Source organism: Schistocerca nitens, chromosome 5 (genome assembly GCF_023898315.1).
Source record: "Schistocerca nitens isolate TAMUIC-IGC-003100 chromosome 5, iqSchNite1.1, whole genome shotgun sequence".
NCBI classification, from domain to species: domain Eukaryota; kingdom Metazoa; phylum Arthropoda; class Insecta; order Orthoptera; family Acrididae; genus Schistocerca; species Schistocerca nitens.
In genome coordinates, this window is record NC_064618.1 from 205,140,448 (window position 1) to 205,156,799 (window position 16,352).

The 16,352-nt window shown below is 42.5% G+C and overlaps 1 protein-coding gene across 1 annotated transcript in view; it reads right to left on the reverse strand.

The window, feature by feature from the left end:
- Positions 1-13,012, reverse strand: part of LOC126260860 (sodium-coupled monocarboxylate transporter 1-like) — a 107,929-nt gene extending 94,917 nt beyond the window's left edge. Inside the window, exon 1 of the mRNA XM_049958273.1 lies at positions 12,738-13,012. The gene's annotated coding sequence lies outside the window, so the exon portion shown is untranslated. The remainder of the gene's footprint in view (positions 1-12,737) is intronic.
- Between the last annotated feature and the right edge of the window lie 3,340 nt (positions 13,013-16,352).

The following is a 16,352-nucleotide window of genomic DNA, read 5'->3' on the forward strand; positions in this document are numbered from 1 at the left end:
TTGGCAGAAACATTCTAGGGTCAAGTTTCACAGTTGGAAACTGGCAGGACGGTCACTGAGTTCAGGGCAGCTCCCAGTAAGAATAGGTTACAGCGAATATGCTCATCAATGAGCATCACACGTTCCGTAATCTACAGTTCGTCAGCGCTTGGCCCACTGAAGTAAGCTGCGTAGTAAGTCTGACCAACACACTGACGCATCTGCCACAAATATTAATCACGGCCGTACCATTTTTTTTTCAGAATCTCAGTTTCGATACATCTCATCTACGGAGTGAAGTGTCCATGACAAGTTCAACTAGTGATAGCCATGTATTTGACAAATTTCTTTCGATGCTGCTTATTTTCTTAAGTGCTGTGCACTCGCCTACAAATAAGATCCTAGTAACGAAATTAAAATACAAAAACTTATTCAGTTGTTAGAATAGAATATTAAAATTCTGCTCTCACATTCGTACGTTTTCATTCCTTTGAGCTGGTGCCTCGTAACTGTATTTTTATTTAAACGCTGTTGCTCCACGTAATCATTTACACAGTGATTTCATTAGGAAATCAGAAAACGGAAGACAAAGACAATACTGATGACTGAATAAAAGCGACCTATCATCTTGAAATTAGTTCCTGCAGACGTTAATGATATAATAATATTTGTTTTTACTTGAGGAAAGGTCGTGCTCTGTATCACGTGCATTCCATAGAAATTATCAGTAAACACGTGTCTGCTTCTACGTAAACCCATTTTTTCCTCCTACAGTTATGAGAGACAGGTTAACGCCTTGTGATATACAACATAATTCTTGCTTATCAACCGTCCTGCAGCTGCAAGGCATTCGTGACAAACGTTTTCATCTTTTCATGTACGCCGGTCACGAGGAAGCGTATCTATTTCAGTTTCATAACACTAACCAAACATTGCATCGGCGCATGGCTGAACAGAGTAACTATAAATTTCTTTCTTTACATTCTACAACAATTTTCGTTTATTCAGTAAATCAGATGCCAGTCGTAACTGAAGATGAAATGGCACTGGTCTTTAGAACTTCGTTATCTGTATGTGGGAGCTCGATATCGCATTATTTACAGTCCGAGACGAAAAACCAGTTCACTCTAAAAATCCATTAGCACATCAGAGTAAAAACTTTTCCTTTTCAACCCACTCCGGTACATCGGACATTCTCTTGAGTCATAGAACGATACGATCCTAATTTCTCAGCTCAAAATAACTTCAATGGTCATCGTAATGTTGCCTCTCAAGCGGCATAAGAAAGATCTTCGAGAGCGTGGTGCATCGCCGTTCGTCTTGGTTCCCGTACTAACGTAACTCCTTAATCGTTTGTAGTATGGGTCCAGAGGCTATCATTTCTCAACAGGAAGGAAGCAGTTATACAGTAAACGTTTCTACAAGACCATCCCCCAATAGATGTTTTCGATCTTGAGAAGACGTACGACGTCAGGCAAAGCTAAACATATTGTAACAGCTCCATGAATAAGGCTTGAGGGGACGCTATGTACATCCATACCGGCCTTCACGTCACAGCAATTCTTCAGCTACGCTATTGGGAAACTTCCGTCAGATAGGTTAGAACAGAGATCGGTATTTCACAGGGTTGTCTGCCGTACCACATTTACAATCGCAACCAAAATGTCTACGGTAAGAGCAGACAGATTTTTCTGTATGTCGCGACTACTCTAACGCTGCCACGCCAACATATGGCTTACAACTGGCGCTGAAGATGTAAGAAGAATGGACTGCCTTCAGGTTTTTTTACAGGAGGACTGGGTTTCGCCTTTTAGTGTTCATGCAGTTTTCCCCAATTTATCTGTACTTAAAACAAGATATATCATTAGGTGAGGTAAGTGCTCTTCCTTTTAGACAAAAAACTATCTTGGTTATCACATCTGAGGGAGCTGAAACTTGGCCTCTCAATGCACCTCCCTTTTTTAATGCCCACTGCCACTATCACAGGTCAGCTCACAGAGCGTTCTTATACTGTTTTAGGCGTTCCATTCAGCAGAACGGCGTTGTGACAGCAGCAGTGAATAAAACCTGAGCCGTTTCATCGCCCAAAAAGGCACTGCATATTGACAGGGTGACACTGAGATGAACTGCCTTCACCGCGGTTTTCTGGAGACGATGCTCTGAGGAAACTAAAAACTTTTTTCTTTACATTGTCCATTACCGAGATTCAGCGGTTCAAAATAACCGTACTTACGTGCGTAAAAAGTGCATTTAATTTCAGTTCTGAGGAGAAAAAGTAGTTTTAACCAGATTTGCACCAATAAAATTAGTGACGCGCTGTCTGTGTATAAAACACACTTCGCGCCTATACATATATACTCAAAGTGGTACTGCAGTGACAAAAACTAGGCTAAAAATGGTCTTAAGATGCCGCAAAAGAACTTAAATTGATTGTCAAAATTACTTAAAACTCGAAAGGCTGCTAATTCAACAAATCATTTCTAATAGTCTTTCCACTCTTTTAAAAAAACTAATCGTAAGTCGGGCATTTTCGTTGATTTGCGACCGATGACGAAAGTGTCCGTAAAAAATACACAGCAATCGAATCTGTGCAAACGTATTTGTTGTTTATATGTGTCAAAATATAGAAATGTGTCGAAACACATAAATAAACTGCAAATATGTTACCCACTTAAGAATTCGTTTCATATAAGCGTTACGTACGGCTGTTGCAGGGAGATGAAGGGAACCAATGGAAAAATGCTGCTGTTGGAGCACAAAAAGGCCAAATACACTATGTGATCAAAAGTATCTGGATACCACCAAAAACATACGTTTTTCATATTACGTGCATTGTGCTGCCGCCTACAGGCAGGTACTCCATATCAGCGACCTCAGTAGACACTAGATATCGTGAGAGAGCAGAATGGGACGCTCCGCGGAACTTACGGATTTCGAACGTGGTCATGTAATTGGGTGTCACTTGTGTCATACGTCTGTATGCGAGATTTCCACAATTCTAAACATCCCTAGGTCCACTGTTTCCGATGTGATAGTGAAGCTGAAACGTGAAGGGACACGTAGAGAACAAAAGCGTACAGGCCGACCTCGTCTGTTGACTGACAGAGACCGCCGACATTTGAAGAGGGTCGTAATGCGTAATAGGCAGATATCTATGCAGACCATCACACAGGAACTCCAAACTGCATCAGGATGCACTGCAAGTACTATGACAGTTAGGCAACAGGTGAGAAAACTTGGATTTCATGGTCAAGCCGCTGCTGATAAGCCACACATTATGCCGGTAAATGCCAAACGACGCCACGCTTGGTGTAATGAATGTAAAAATTGGACGACTGAACAGTGGAAAAACGTTTTGTGGAGTGACGAATCATGGTACACAATGTGGCGATCCGATTGCAGGTTGTAGGTATGGCGGAGTGCCCGTTGAACGTCATCCGCCAGCGTGTATAGTGCCATAAGTAAAATTCGGAGGCGGAGGTGTTGTGGTGTGGCGGTGTTTTTCATGAAAGGGCTTGCACCCCTTGTTGTTTTACGTGGCACTAACACAGCACAGGCCTACATTGATGTTTTATGCACCTTCTTGGTTCCCACTGCTGAAGAGCAATTCGGGGGGCGACAGCATCTTTCAACACGATCGAGCACCTGTTCATAATGCACGGTTTGTAGTGGAGTAATTACACCACAATAACATACCTGTAATGGACTGACCTGCATAGAGTAATGACCTAAATCCTGTAGAACACCTTTTGGATGTTTTGGAACACCGACTTCGTGCCAGGCCTCTCCGACCAACATCGATTCTCTCCTGAGTGCAGCACACCGTGAAGAATGGGCTGCCATTCCCCCAGAAACCTTCCCGCACGTGATTGAAAGTATGCCTGCGAGAGTGGAAGCTGTCATCAATGCTAAGGGTGGGCCAACACGATACTGAATTCCGGCATCGCCGATGGAGGGCGCCACGAGCTTGTAAGTTATTTTTAGCCAGGTGCCCGGTTACTTTTGATCACATAGAGTATGTTCCTCTTTAAACGACTCGGACAGAAAAGGGGGCAACCGGCTGCCTCGATCCTCATTCATCCTCCCTAACCAAGAATTTTTATTACGACCATATTCGCAGTTTTTTTGTGACGAAAGAGAGTAGACAAGAGATAGTGGCAGTGGTAGAGATAGTGCCTGTGGGAGAGAAAGAGACTGGACACAGCGTTAATGAAAAAATGAATGTGGCAGTGAAAGAGAATGAGAGATGGGTGAACACAATAGCAGTGGGAGCCAAAGAGAAAAGAGAGAGGAGATAGTGTTGATGAGAAAGAGAACGTGGCAGTGAAAGAGGAAGAATGATGGATAAAGACAGTCGGAGCCGAAAAGAGAGGTCAGTAAGAGCTAGTGGCAGCAAACGAGGGAGAGAAATGGATGGATATAGCAGTGGGAGGAAAAGAGAGAGGAGGTAGTAGAAAGAGAAAATACAGTTGAGTGGAGAAGGCACAAAAGCTGGGGAACTCTGGACCCTCCTCGGTCAACGAACTTTAACAGGCAGGTAAAGAAGAGGGCGCATTTTGGACAGAAATTTTAAGAACGTTTTTTTAGGGGAAAAATAAATTGCTTCCCTCCCCCCCCCCCTCCCCGCTGCAGTTTAGAGCTGCCGAGATGCCGTAGAGACAGTGGCAGTAGGAAAGAAAAGAGGAGACAGTGTAATTGTGAGTGAGAGAAATAGGACACAGTGAGAGAGAAAGAGAGAGACATACGTAGACAGTGGAGGTGTGGGGGAGTGCTGAGCATGAGGGCGTAATTACAAAGAGAGAAGGGGTAAAAGGATTTGCAATGTTCTGTGTTAAGAGAACGTGAATATGGTCACATACCAAAATTTTTGTTGAGGACGGTGGGATGAGGACTGAGCCAACTGGTTCCCCAGTCCTCTGTGAGAGTCTTTCAAAGAGCCACATATTCGACTTTTTTTGTAGTCCGAGAGGAGCAGTATTCCGCTGGCGAACATATACCACTGAATTATACCGATGTCATGTTCTAGAATCTGCGGATTTGTATTCGATGTCGTCACGTAAATACCAGATTTCCATCCTGACAGAAATAGACTGCTGACACTTAAGATTCTAACACAATGAAGAAGAGCAAATAACGAAATAGTAGTTACTGAACATATAGAGAATAGTACGAACAATGAATGCTCAAGTTTTTGGGTATACAGGAACCTGTATGGGGCATCGAGTCTAAATGAACTTGGATCGCGAATAGCGGTACGTCTTTCCATGCTGATTCAACTTCGTGTTTATGTATCTCAGTGGCTGGCGAGTGGTGGACAATTGGGCACCCATGACGAGAAGTCATGACGAGAAAAGTTAACTCAAACGTCAATTGTGATTCAGTTTTCAAAACCGGGACGCAAATCAGAGGAAGATGTCGTGTCGCTCCTCTGTCCAGTGCTGTCACTGAACGCACACTTGTCGGCGCGCCTCTCTCTGCTGCAGCACAAAGGGATGTTCCAACAATGGTCGCCTTGATGACAGTCACTGGTGATCCAAAACTCGTCGCAGTGTCCGTGTTTTCAAAGTAGCCCATTTCCTGACTCAAGGTACATGACGTGTCCTGTCGGGCACTAACTGCATGGTGCCCTCCAGTTACTGCATGTCTTTGGGTACGGACCTCCTGAACCCATCGATTCCATATTAAAATGACACTCGCAGAGAGTCACCCAACGCGAGCAGCAGTTTAGCGGTGCGATAAACGATAACCCTGCTGCTCGTTTTTACACGATGGATAATTTAACTTTCAAATGTGATCTCTGAACGTGAAAACCACTGCTTAATCTTTCCTTAAATACGTATGTAGCTATCGGTACTCGTACCTACTTCATGCTTCTGCACGGAAATGCTAATCATTGGCACAGCCAAGCAAGTACACTTATTGCCAATTTGGCATTTGTTATAAGCCGCATTCACAGTATCAGAATATCAATCACCAGAGGTTCACTCAGAAAAAAAGCTTGGTTCTTAAAAACAAGGAATGACTTTCACACCCCAAACAATAAGAGTCTATCTTTATGATCTCAGTGCTAGAATACCAGGCTGGTGCATCGAAAAATTAAAATCACAGTCAAAGCCGCTCAGATACCCATCAAACAAAGGTGGTGCGTTTAATTCACGGGACCCTGAAGTGCATCCACACGCACACATTTGCTCCGTCTTCTTCGTCTTTATTACTGCATTAACCATTTCGAAAGTGATTCCAGCTGTTTTAATCAGTGCGAAATAAAGTGTTGTCATATGTTGGTTGTCTCCACATTATGAGAGCTACAACCACCGCATGAATTCCATCGATATCTCAAATGTGTAGCCAGTTCCCCGAACCTACATTTTCGTCGCAAAAATTTTATGTTTAGAGTTTTTTCACATAGGTATGGGCCATTTTATCTTTGTTAACGGGAAAGAGGAATACACACTGACCTTAAACAGAAAGTAGTGAAGTCCACACATAATGAGACGAAACTGACAACGCACATAACACAAGACGAGCTGAATTTGACTCACCGGTAGGGAGAAGTGGAAGAATTCATTATAAATAACTCGATTGTTTTTCAGCAATTACAGCTGCACCAAAATTTAATTAAGCAGCAGCACACTAAACAAAATGGAGTATTTTCCGGGATTGCGACAGAATAAAGGTACTGTGAAAATATACAGATTACACAATTTAAAAACTGTTGGTGTTCTTTCGTGGGTAAAATACTGTTGACCAGTCTAATAGAAGAATCCGATCGCTGACAGACAAAGTCATGATTAGTCCTGACTGTAGAGAAAATACGCTTTGGTTATACAAGTCGTCAAACACTAGTAGTGCAGGAGTAAATTTATCTCCGGTTTGACTGTTATGATGAACCAGAGAGACAACGCTCTGTGCTGCCATGCCCTTGTTATACTATTACCTGATTAAAAGTATTCTGCTAGAGGAAGAAAGAAGAATAGAGATTAACGTCACCCCGACGATGAAGGCACAAGAAAAGGCTAGCTCGGACTGGTGACGGATAGGGAACAAATGGACGTTCCCGTTTCAAAGAAATCTTGTCGTTATTCGCCTTAAGCTATTTATGGAAAGCGTGAAATATGAATCGTAATAGCCGGACGGGGATCTTCCGTAATGCGAGTGCACTGTCTTACCAATGCGGTAACCCCCTAGTTGGCGTCTGGCGTTCAGACTCAGTCACATACCAACGTACCCACTGTCCGCTAACAGCAAAGGCTTTTGAAATTTGCGTGAAGTAAGACCTACTCTTTCTTCGTGTAGACAAAGCTTCTGGTTTTAGGCAAGGGTGAAACCGGCTGCCACCTTGTTCGTGGAAGAAGGAAATAACTAATCTAAATTTACAATGCTTTGTCGGGAAATTATTTTTCATTTCCTTTTTATGGTTCCGTACCAAAGTCGATAAAAACTAAACCCTTACATGTTCACTTTGTTGTCCGTCTGTCTGTCTGTCTATCTGTCTGTCTGTCTGACTTTTCAAAACCCCTTTTCTCAGGAAAGGATAGACGGATGAAGTTGAGATTTATGTGTCTACGGTCATTTGGCGACGTAAAAAAGTGAAGATACTATGTCAATGCAAACAAAAGACAAGGCCATTTATGTTACGTATTTTGAACTCGCCAACTCATTTTTATTTATATCACACGAATAAATATTTGTTTTATCATTTTTTACCCTACTTCAGACTTGAAATCAAAACATTATTGACAGTCTTCGAAACACTGTGGCTGATATCTTGTGAGTATGAAAGTCGATAACAGGTTAAATAGTCGAGATTCTCGGCGCCCAGGGCGGATGGACTGCCAATATACAGCATTAAATTTGTAGGAAACCCTCAGTTAGCAAGAGCTACTCGCAAAATGGACCTTTTTTTAAGAAAATGTTAGCACAGGAATTACACGGCAGTTGACACTAATGGACTTTATAGGGGTGGAGTATCCTTAGAGGGATCATGTTGGCTTCTCAGTAGTCTGCTCCGATTGAGTCCTCAAGGTCCACATACCAAATGAATTCGCAGGGTATGATAAGGAGGTGTATACGATGTTGATCAGTACTGGAGGTGAGACACACTCGAATTATGATATTCCTCAACAGCTCCAGTGGCCTCAACAGCTCCAGGCAACCCTGATCATATACAATGAAATGAAAAAAGTCATGAGATACCTCCTAATATCGTGTCTAACGTCTTTTGCCCAGGGTATTGCACGAAGGCGACGTTGGAAGTCCGCTGCAGAAACATTGAGGTATGCTGCCTCTATAGCCTTCCATAATTGAAGAAGCGTGGCCGGTGCAGAAGTTTGTGCATGAACTGACCTCTCCATTAGGTTCTGTTAGAGTTCATGGGATTCTTTTTGGGTAGTCTGGATAGCCAAATCATATGCTCGAATTGTTTAGAATGTTCCTCAAACCAGTCGTGAACAATTGTGACCCGATGACATGATACATTGTCATCTATGACAATTCCATCGTTGTTTGGGGACACAACTGCAAACAGCCGAATACAACCATTTCCAGTCAGTGATAGGTTCCATGTAAACACATTACACTCCATTACGATGTGCTTGCACAGTGACTTGTTGACTATCTGAGCCTGTGGGTTCATGCAATCTGCGCCAATATTGATGAGCCATGTAGCGGCTCGTGTTGGTTTCGTTCGTTGGTTGGCATCATATTATGGGGATAGTGGCGTCTCGTTTTCTTGTCGTGTTTACTGGCGCCACTACGTTTACTATAGTTGTCTGTCTGTGAGTGGCAGCAGCAGCGGTTATCGATATCTAGTACCCTAGTACTATCTTTGGAAGGGCGTCAAGTGTTTTCCGGATCGGAATGTGTCGAGTAGTTCAGGTGGGACAGAACAGCAGTCAGGTCCTGCAGCGCGACGACATGCCGGGACCGCTGGAGGCACGCAAGCACTGCTGGATCGAGGTGCTGTAGTTGCAAGGGCCACAACCTCGTTGTCCACCAGACCCAGGACGTTTGAGTTGAGTGAACATTAACCCAGTAGTGAAAACGCGTCTATTTTGAGATTACACTGTTTGTTCGCGCGTCCCTGCTCACAGTGTTGCTGAGATGAAGAGCAATGAGTGGACTGTTTGAAGTTGGCGAAATTAATTAGCTGTCCTCCACTTCTTACTATTATTAATAAACGAATTCCTTGTGTTTATTGACAAAGTTTAACCAGCGGTATTTTTCTGTTTCTGCGTAGTGGCCGCTAAAGCCCCAGTTACCTGCCTTGGAGGTTAGCACATTTTCGCGGCAGTGTACCTTTCCTCGCCTTGCCACTGCTGTCCACTAAGGCATGTAGTTCGCCAGCCTTCTTGACTGTGGTTCGGATATTTTGTTCTTTTGGACTACCTTGGTCGTAGTGGTTCCTTCTGCTTCTGGATGTTCTATACACTGGATACTGAAGACGCAGTGCTGTCCGCCAGTTCCTTGCCAGAGTTATTCCATCGTTGTGTTCGTTACCAGATGTTAGGTAGATTTTGTATGAGTGCCGGTCTGCATTTAAACTGTCACTAGTTCGAGTTGCCTTCAGGTTAAGTGAATACCACTCTTAGCTGCCTGTCTCATTGGTTACGAAGTTGAGCGACTTTCCCAGGCCGATCTTTGGAGTACTGACTTAGGCCCACTTCTCTCTTGGTTTTATCAGATAGTGATGATTGAATCTTTTTTTTAAAAAAAAATATTTTAGTTTTGAGTTATTATTATTGGAGCCTTCAGCCGACAAGTAATTTGAATTTCTTGTCAAAAAGGCCTTCGGCCATGAATGCAACTTGTCTTAAGAATGTTTAATTATAAATTGTCTCTTAATAGTGAAATTTTGATGATTGTGCTTTTCTTAAAAGGAAATTTTTAAGTATGACTTGGAGAAGCTTAACTGTTCTTAAGAGTTTGCTATCTCAGGTCTTGAGCCGTTAAATTGTTTTTTGAGTTATTTCTACTGGGGCCTTCAGCCGACAAATAATTTGAATTTCTGGACAACAAGTCCTTCAGCCGTGAGTGCTACTTGCTTAAGAATTTTTAATTAGATGTTATCTCTTAATAGTGAAATTTTGATTTTTTAAAAACTATTTTACTATCTCTTGTAGAAGTTTAACTGTTTTCAAGAATTTGCTATCCAGGCCTTCAGCTGTCAAATTGTTTTTGAGTTATTGCTACTGGGGCCTTCAGCCGACAAATAATTTGAATTTCTGGACAATAAGGCCTTCAGCTGTGAGTGCAACTTGCTTAAGAATTTTTTATTAGACACTGTGTCTTAACGGTCAAATTTGATAATTGTTCGTCATTGGCAACCTCATTTTCAGTTGGTTCGAAATAAAGTGTACGTGATTTTTTAAAAAAAAAAGAAATCTGAGCAACCAATGGTAACTGAGTAAGTCCCCATCCACACCGAATCCTGCCTTTCCCTAAGTTCCGCGTTTCAGTCGAACTCTAGCATCAGCTCTTATCAACTGAAATCGGGAATCATGTGTCCAGGCCCCGATTTTCTAGTCGTCTAGGGTGCAACGGACATGGTCTTGATCCTAGGAGAGGCGCCGTAGGCGATGTCGTGCTGTAAGCAAAGGAATTTGCGTCGGTCGTCTGTTGCCATAGCCCATTAACGCCAATATCGCCTCACTATCGTAACAGATACATTCGTTTCACATTCAACATTGATTTCCGCTGTTATTTCCAGCAGTGTTGCTTGTCTTTTAGCACTGACAATTCTACAGAAACGCTGCGGCTCTCGATCGTTAACTGAAAGTTGTCGTCCACAGCGTTATCCATGGTGAGGAGTAATGTCTGAGATTTGGTATTCTTGGCACATTCTTCACACTGTGGATGTTGGACTCCCTAACAATTTATGAAATGGAATGACAGACGCATCTAGCTCCAAGTACCATACGCCATTCAGAGTCCCATCGTGCCGCGTTAATCACGTCGGAACTCTTTTTTTACATGAATCACCTGAGTACAAATTACAGCCAATTCTCTGTCCTTTTATCGCTACCCCATGACTTTTGTCAGCTCAGTGCATACAAAAGGAAACCTTTCCATTCTATTCAGGAGACTTTGTTTGGCGTAAAACATCTATACAAAGTAATAAACTCATAGTTGCGGCCATCAAGGGAGCGTGTAGTCCCCTGTAAGTGGCCAAAACACCACATTCTGTAACCCAGTTGCTGAGGAGCACGACCCTGGAACTGTGGGAGAGGGGTGGCTGAAACTATTCACGGAAACCAAGTTAAGGTCCCTCACGCTGTGGTAGTACTTCTAGAAGCACCATCGCGGGATGAAGTCCTGTTAACTGGCATCCGGAATGCTCGCTGCTCTTTGTCGCTAAAATTCCTCCTCCGGTGTAAGGACCAAACAGTATGTGGTACACCTGGCTGGGAAATAACATCACACTGAATTTTCTGGTGAGAGGTGAATATTTTTACGCCATTTTATGTGATGATACACAAAGCCTCGGACGGGTAATAAGTTTTGTCTCTTCCTAGCTCTTACCAAGACAATGGGATGGTATATATTTAACGTGAGTTAGAACAGCCATACTTTGTAGCTTTTGATGTATTCATGACTGCTTTTGTGCTTTGTTATTTCTTAAACCACTTTCCTTCTATATTGTTCGTTTCATGACAAGTTTATTTTAGTACACAATGTTATTTACAAGAAACCCTTCAAAGTCAGTACGTCAGCGGTAACATCTGCGCTGCGGTACGCCAGTAACCCAAACATAATGTCTGCACAACCTCGCTCCGCGGAACATTTTTCACAAATATTCATTCATAATAAGAGACTAGCCAGCTTACGTTCACTTCCATCAGAGAGCAGCTCAGTAAATGGAGAAAGTGACGAAAAGCATTGAGAAAACTTATGTTGTACTAGACTGAATAGCACAAATTCACTAAGAAGGTACTCATAAAAACCTTTCCAGATTCCTTACGCAAAAAAATGGTTCAAATGGCTCTCAGCACTATGGGACTCAACTTCTGAGGTCATTAGTCCCCTAGAACTTAGAACTAGTTAAACCTAACTAACCTAAGGACATCACAAACATCCATGCCCGAGGCAGGATTCGAACCTGCGACCGTAGCGGTCTTGCGGTTCCAGACTGCAGCGCCTTTAACCGCAGGACCACTTCGTGGAAACCGCTTACGGAAAATTCTCTAGTTTGTAATAGATTTGAGGGTTTTTCTATCAGTCGCTTTAGAAGAGGAAGTGTGAACTGTGGAATGTGAAACGCATTTCTTCTTATGAAACCTTTGGAGGATATTAGAGACGCTTGTGGGATAAACTGAGAAGCAGCCCATCAGATCTATGTAACTGTTGTAATTTGTAAATTCTAAATAAACTGTAGTGTGGGTGCCTGATACATCGTGGAACGCAAAAATCGAACTTTTCTCAGATATACCGTGTCGTGATAGCAACAAGGGAAATCATCTATTTCAAAAAAATGGTTCAAATGGCTCTGAGCACTATGGGACTCAACTGCTGTGGTCATCAGTCCCCTAGAACTTAGAACTACTTAAACCTAACTAACCTAAGGACATCACACACATCCATGCCCGAGGCAGGATTCGAACCTGCGACCTTAGCAGTCGCACGGTTCCGGACTGCGCGCCTAGAACCGCGAGACCACCGCGGCCGGCTCATCTATTTCACTACTGAATTGAGCTGTTAGTAACAGCGTTCTTGAGGAGTGTATTATTACTATAGAGGAGATGAACTATGACATGGCTTACCCCAAGGAAGTGACGCCGAGTGCGATGTAAACCGAGAGTCAGTCAGCTGGTTGGGTGCTCCACGCAACGCCTCCTGTACAGCTGGGAGCGAGCGGCTACTGAGAAGCTTGGGCGGCGGTGGTGAAGCTCTTCCGTTGTTTCTTGCTAGGAGCTGCGGCGCGTTTGTCACTGCCTAATGCCGTAGCACAAGGGCACTGTGACGAAATTTGTTTGCACAAGGAAGACTGCTCACTTTCGCCACGATAAGGCGACCACTGCTAACTACCCATTGCGTGCGGAAATGGACGTGTCTTTGGGAAACCGGTTACCTGCTCATCTCTGGCGCCAGTTTGCAGTCTGACAATTGGCGCGCTCAGACTCCACTCAGTGACGTACGGTGCAGTGGTTGCGCCACGCAGATAAGAAATGAGGAGCTTGGCGGAAACTATTCCCAGAATATTCCTCACGCAAGGTCATTAACAAATATGTCACCGTTATCCTCCTGCTATTTCGATGTTTAGAAACTGTTAGTCCTTATTTCTTTATTAACTAGCGACGCGCCCCGGCTTCGTGCGCATAGCACTGAGTATCTACGTGCAGATGATTTGTTTATAATATGTAGTGATGCATACAAAAACCTTCGAAGTGACTCGGTCTATTAGTGAAAACTGCAAAAAAAATCCATAAAGTAGCTTCTGATGTTGGCCTTCAAATAAAGACGGAAACCGCGGTGAAGGCCTTTGGCAATGTCCTTTCACAGGATGCGTAATGTTTCTTTAATAAAGAGTGTTCAAGTACTGCGCTACATCCAGAGTGAGAATTAGCAGGCAGCGCCGTCCCGTTCTTCGAAATGTGAACAAGTGATGCATCGCATTATTCGAGGGGGAGGAGAAGATGGAGTAGGAGGAAGAGGAGGAGGAGAAAGAGGTGGAGGTGTAGGACGAAGGAGAAGAAAGAAAAAAAATCGATGAGTTGGGAGTGGCAGAGAGGTGCTGCGTTATCAAATGCTGACAAGCCAGTTCGGAATGCTAAATGGCCGACTGATTTTCGCTGAACTAAAATCTTACAAACTAGTCGTAATATACGGTCTGAACAATTCAGGTACGTTTTCTCGACGTAAGAATTGCATCGGGCTATAGCAGTCTGCGCATGATGGAAACGTTGATCATGAAATACTCTTTTCCTCTGATGAAGCATAGATTCATTTGTCGGATTCCGTGATCTTGAACGACAATCGATGTTAGATTTCTGGAAACACTCATCATTTACATCGAGAGCGTCTGCATTGTGTGGAAACGCGCGTGTCGTACACGGTTAGTGCGACAGGAATTACTGGACCTGCCTTCTTTCACCGCATCACGATAAATTGCATCCTCCTTTCAGTAACCATTAACTAGTGCAAAGATCTATAGTTATTTAATGCAAAGATATGCAAAAGCACACACGGCCAATTTTTCTGTGACAGCAATGTTTTCGTTTTGCGTTTCTGCTCTGTGAGCTCGTACAACTGTTTCGAATGCTAAATGACACAACGATTTTCTTGGTCCTTCGAGGAGGCTCCTAACTCTCTTTAGTTTGCCCCAAGCCGATACGCCACCATCCAGATTCCGATGAACGGGCCGGATCATCACCTGCGATTGGAGCCTGCCTCTCGGTATTGCTTCCAGGTCAACTGTGCAGAGAGCTCTTGTGTGGTGCATTCAGCATTGATTATAAATAAGTGCACATAAGGCGAAGGAGAAAATATCTCGACTTGGTGCAAAGAATGCGGCAAAGGTAAAGTATTTTCTTTTTGTTATGTTGGTAAATATTGCGTAATGGCACAAGTTGTGCAAGCTACTTTTGTTTATACAGCTATATTAGAAATGCCCTTTAAGTGTTTGTTGTTCACTGGGTAACCCTTGCATATTTTCACAAATTTTTTTGTTCTGAACTATTTTTCAACGTCTCTCTATACCGTGTCTCCTTCTTTTTTTCAACAATTAAGAATTGTGTGATTGAATTCAGATGGGGTTGTGCTTATATTGAAATGATTCCCATGAAAAAAGTCCCAAAACAGTAATCACAGATGAGAAATGAGGAAAGTGTACATTACACTCTTCCTTGATTGGTGATTAAGGATGTGTGACAACGTGATGCTGTATTCATGGCATAAGAAAGAGTTCGATGCACTTACCTACACCAAACGTGTTGTATTCTGAGCAAATTTGAAAGTGAATTTCTCAGCTGAGTTTGGATCTTTTTAAAAATGAATCACCTACTTTTGTTTACGGAATTGTTTCTGTACACGAGACATGGGTTCATTACTTTGTGTCAAAAGCGCAAAAGGGCTTAGTGTAGTGGGAGGGAACAGGTGGTTCTAAACCAAAGCCAAAGCGGGGAATGTCAGTTTCGTCTACCATAGATTTTATGACCAGTTTTTCCAACAAGCGAAATGTAGTCTTCTCGCTGATAAACTTTGAAAGTGTTTTAAAAACCACGATCAGTTTTGACCCAAAGGCTATTATCCAGTGATATCTACCTCATGTCGAGAAACAAGATACAATGGAATTATGCAAATAGAGAGGAATAGTAAACAAAGTTGAAAAACAGCTCGTCAACAAACATCATAGGAACAGCTTAATAACCTCCATATTGTTTCAGACCGTTTAAAATCTAAGAAATCGGTACATGTAACACGAACATATATGTCAGGTGTCCCGATAGAAGAACTGATGAAATGTATCAGGAGGTGGCTCTTAAACAGGATCATGTTACAGCCATAGCTCCTTCTTCTTGCCTGGCTTCGAGCACTCCCTAGATCGGCTCTACGTTCGTCCTAGGGACTCTGAGCTTCGTCGGTTGTCCTCTCTCTCTCTCCCTCCCTCCCTCTCTCTCTCTCTCTCTCTCTTTCTCTCTCTCTGTCTCAATAATACGTTTTACGGGTATTTTTTCTAATTTATCTATGTCTTTCTTTTAAATACCACATTATTCTGTGTTTATTTTACTTTTATAGCATTTTATCAATTTTCGTTTGATCACCTGCCTCTCTCTGCGTACCTCACAGCCCTGTACACTCCTACCTTGTAACTTGCATCTCAACTATTCCAATGACATATACTCTTTTCTTTTAGGCCGCCTGAGACTAAGTTCATGTTACACATACCAACTTTTTAGAGTGTAAACAAGTTTATATAGTATTCTAGTCATTATGCTACTTTTATGTTTGTTAATGAGTTGCTTTTCTGCATCATTTAGTTTATATAGCATATATATGCCATTTTTAATAGTAAATGAGTTTACACAACATTAATATTTATTATTTTGCCTTTATGAAGTTTTTGGATGATTTGTTTGGTAACATTTACGCATTTCGCTTGCTGATGAAGTTGACTTTTGCTACATTCTTCTTTGTTTGGCTATTTCTATTGTACTTTGTTTCTCGGTATTACGTATGCATCGAGGAATTTGGGCTTAGGGACAGAAACCGGCGTAGTTTTTAAAATAAAAGTGAAAGTGGAGCAGGTGCTAATATTTTATTCCGAATCATTACTAAAGTTGCGGAACCTGCACAAACATACTCCTTACACTTTGAAAGTATAGTCTAAACTGGCTGTTGAATAGTACGCAAGTATTCTTAACCAAATGCAGGAAAAA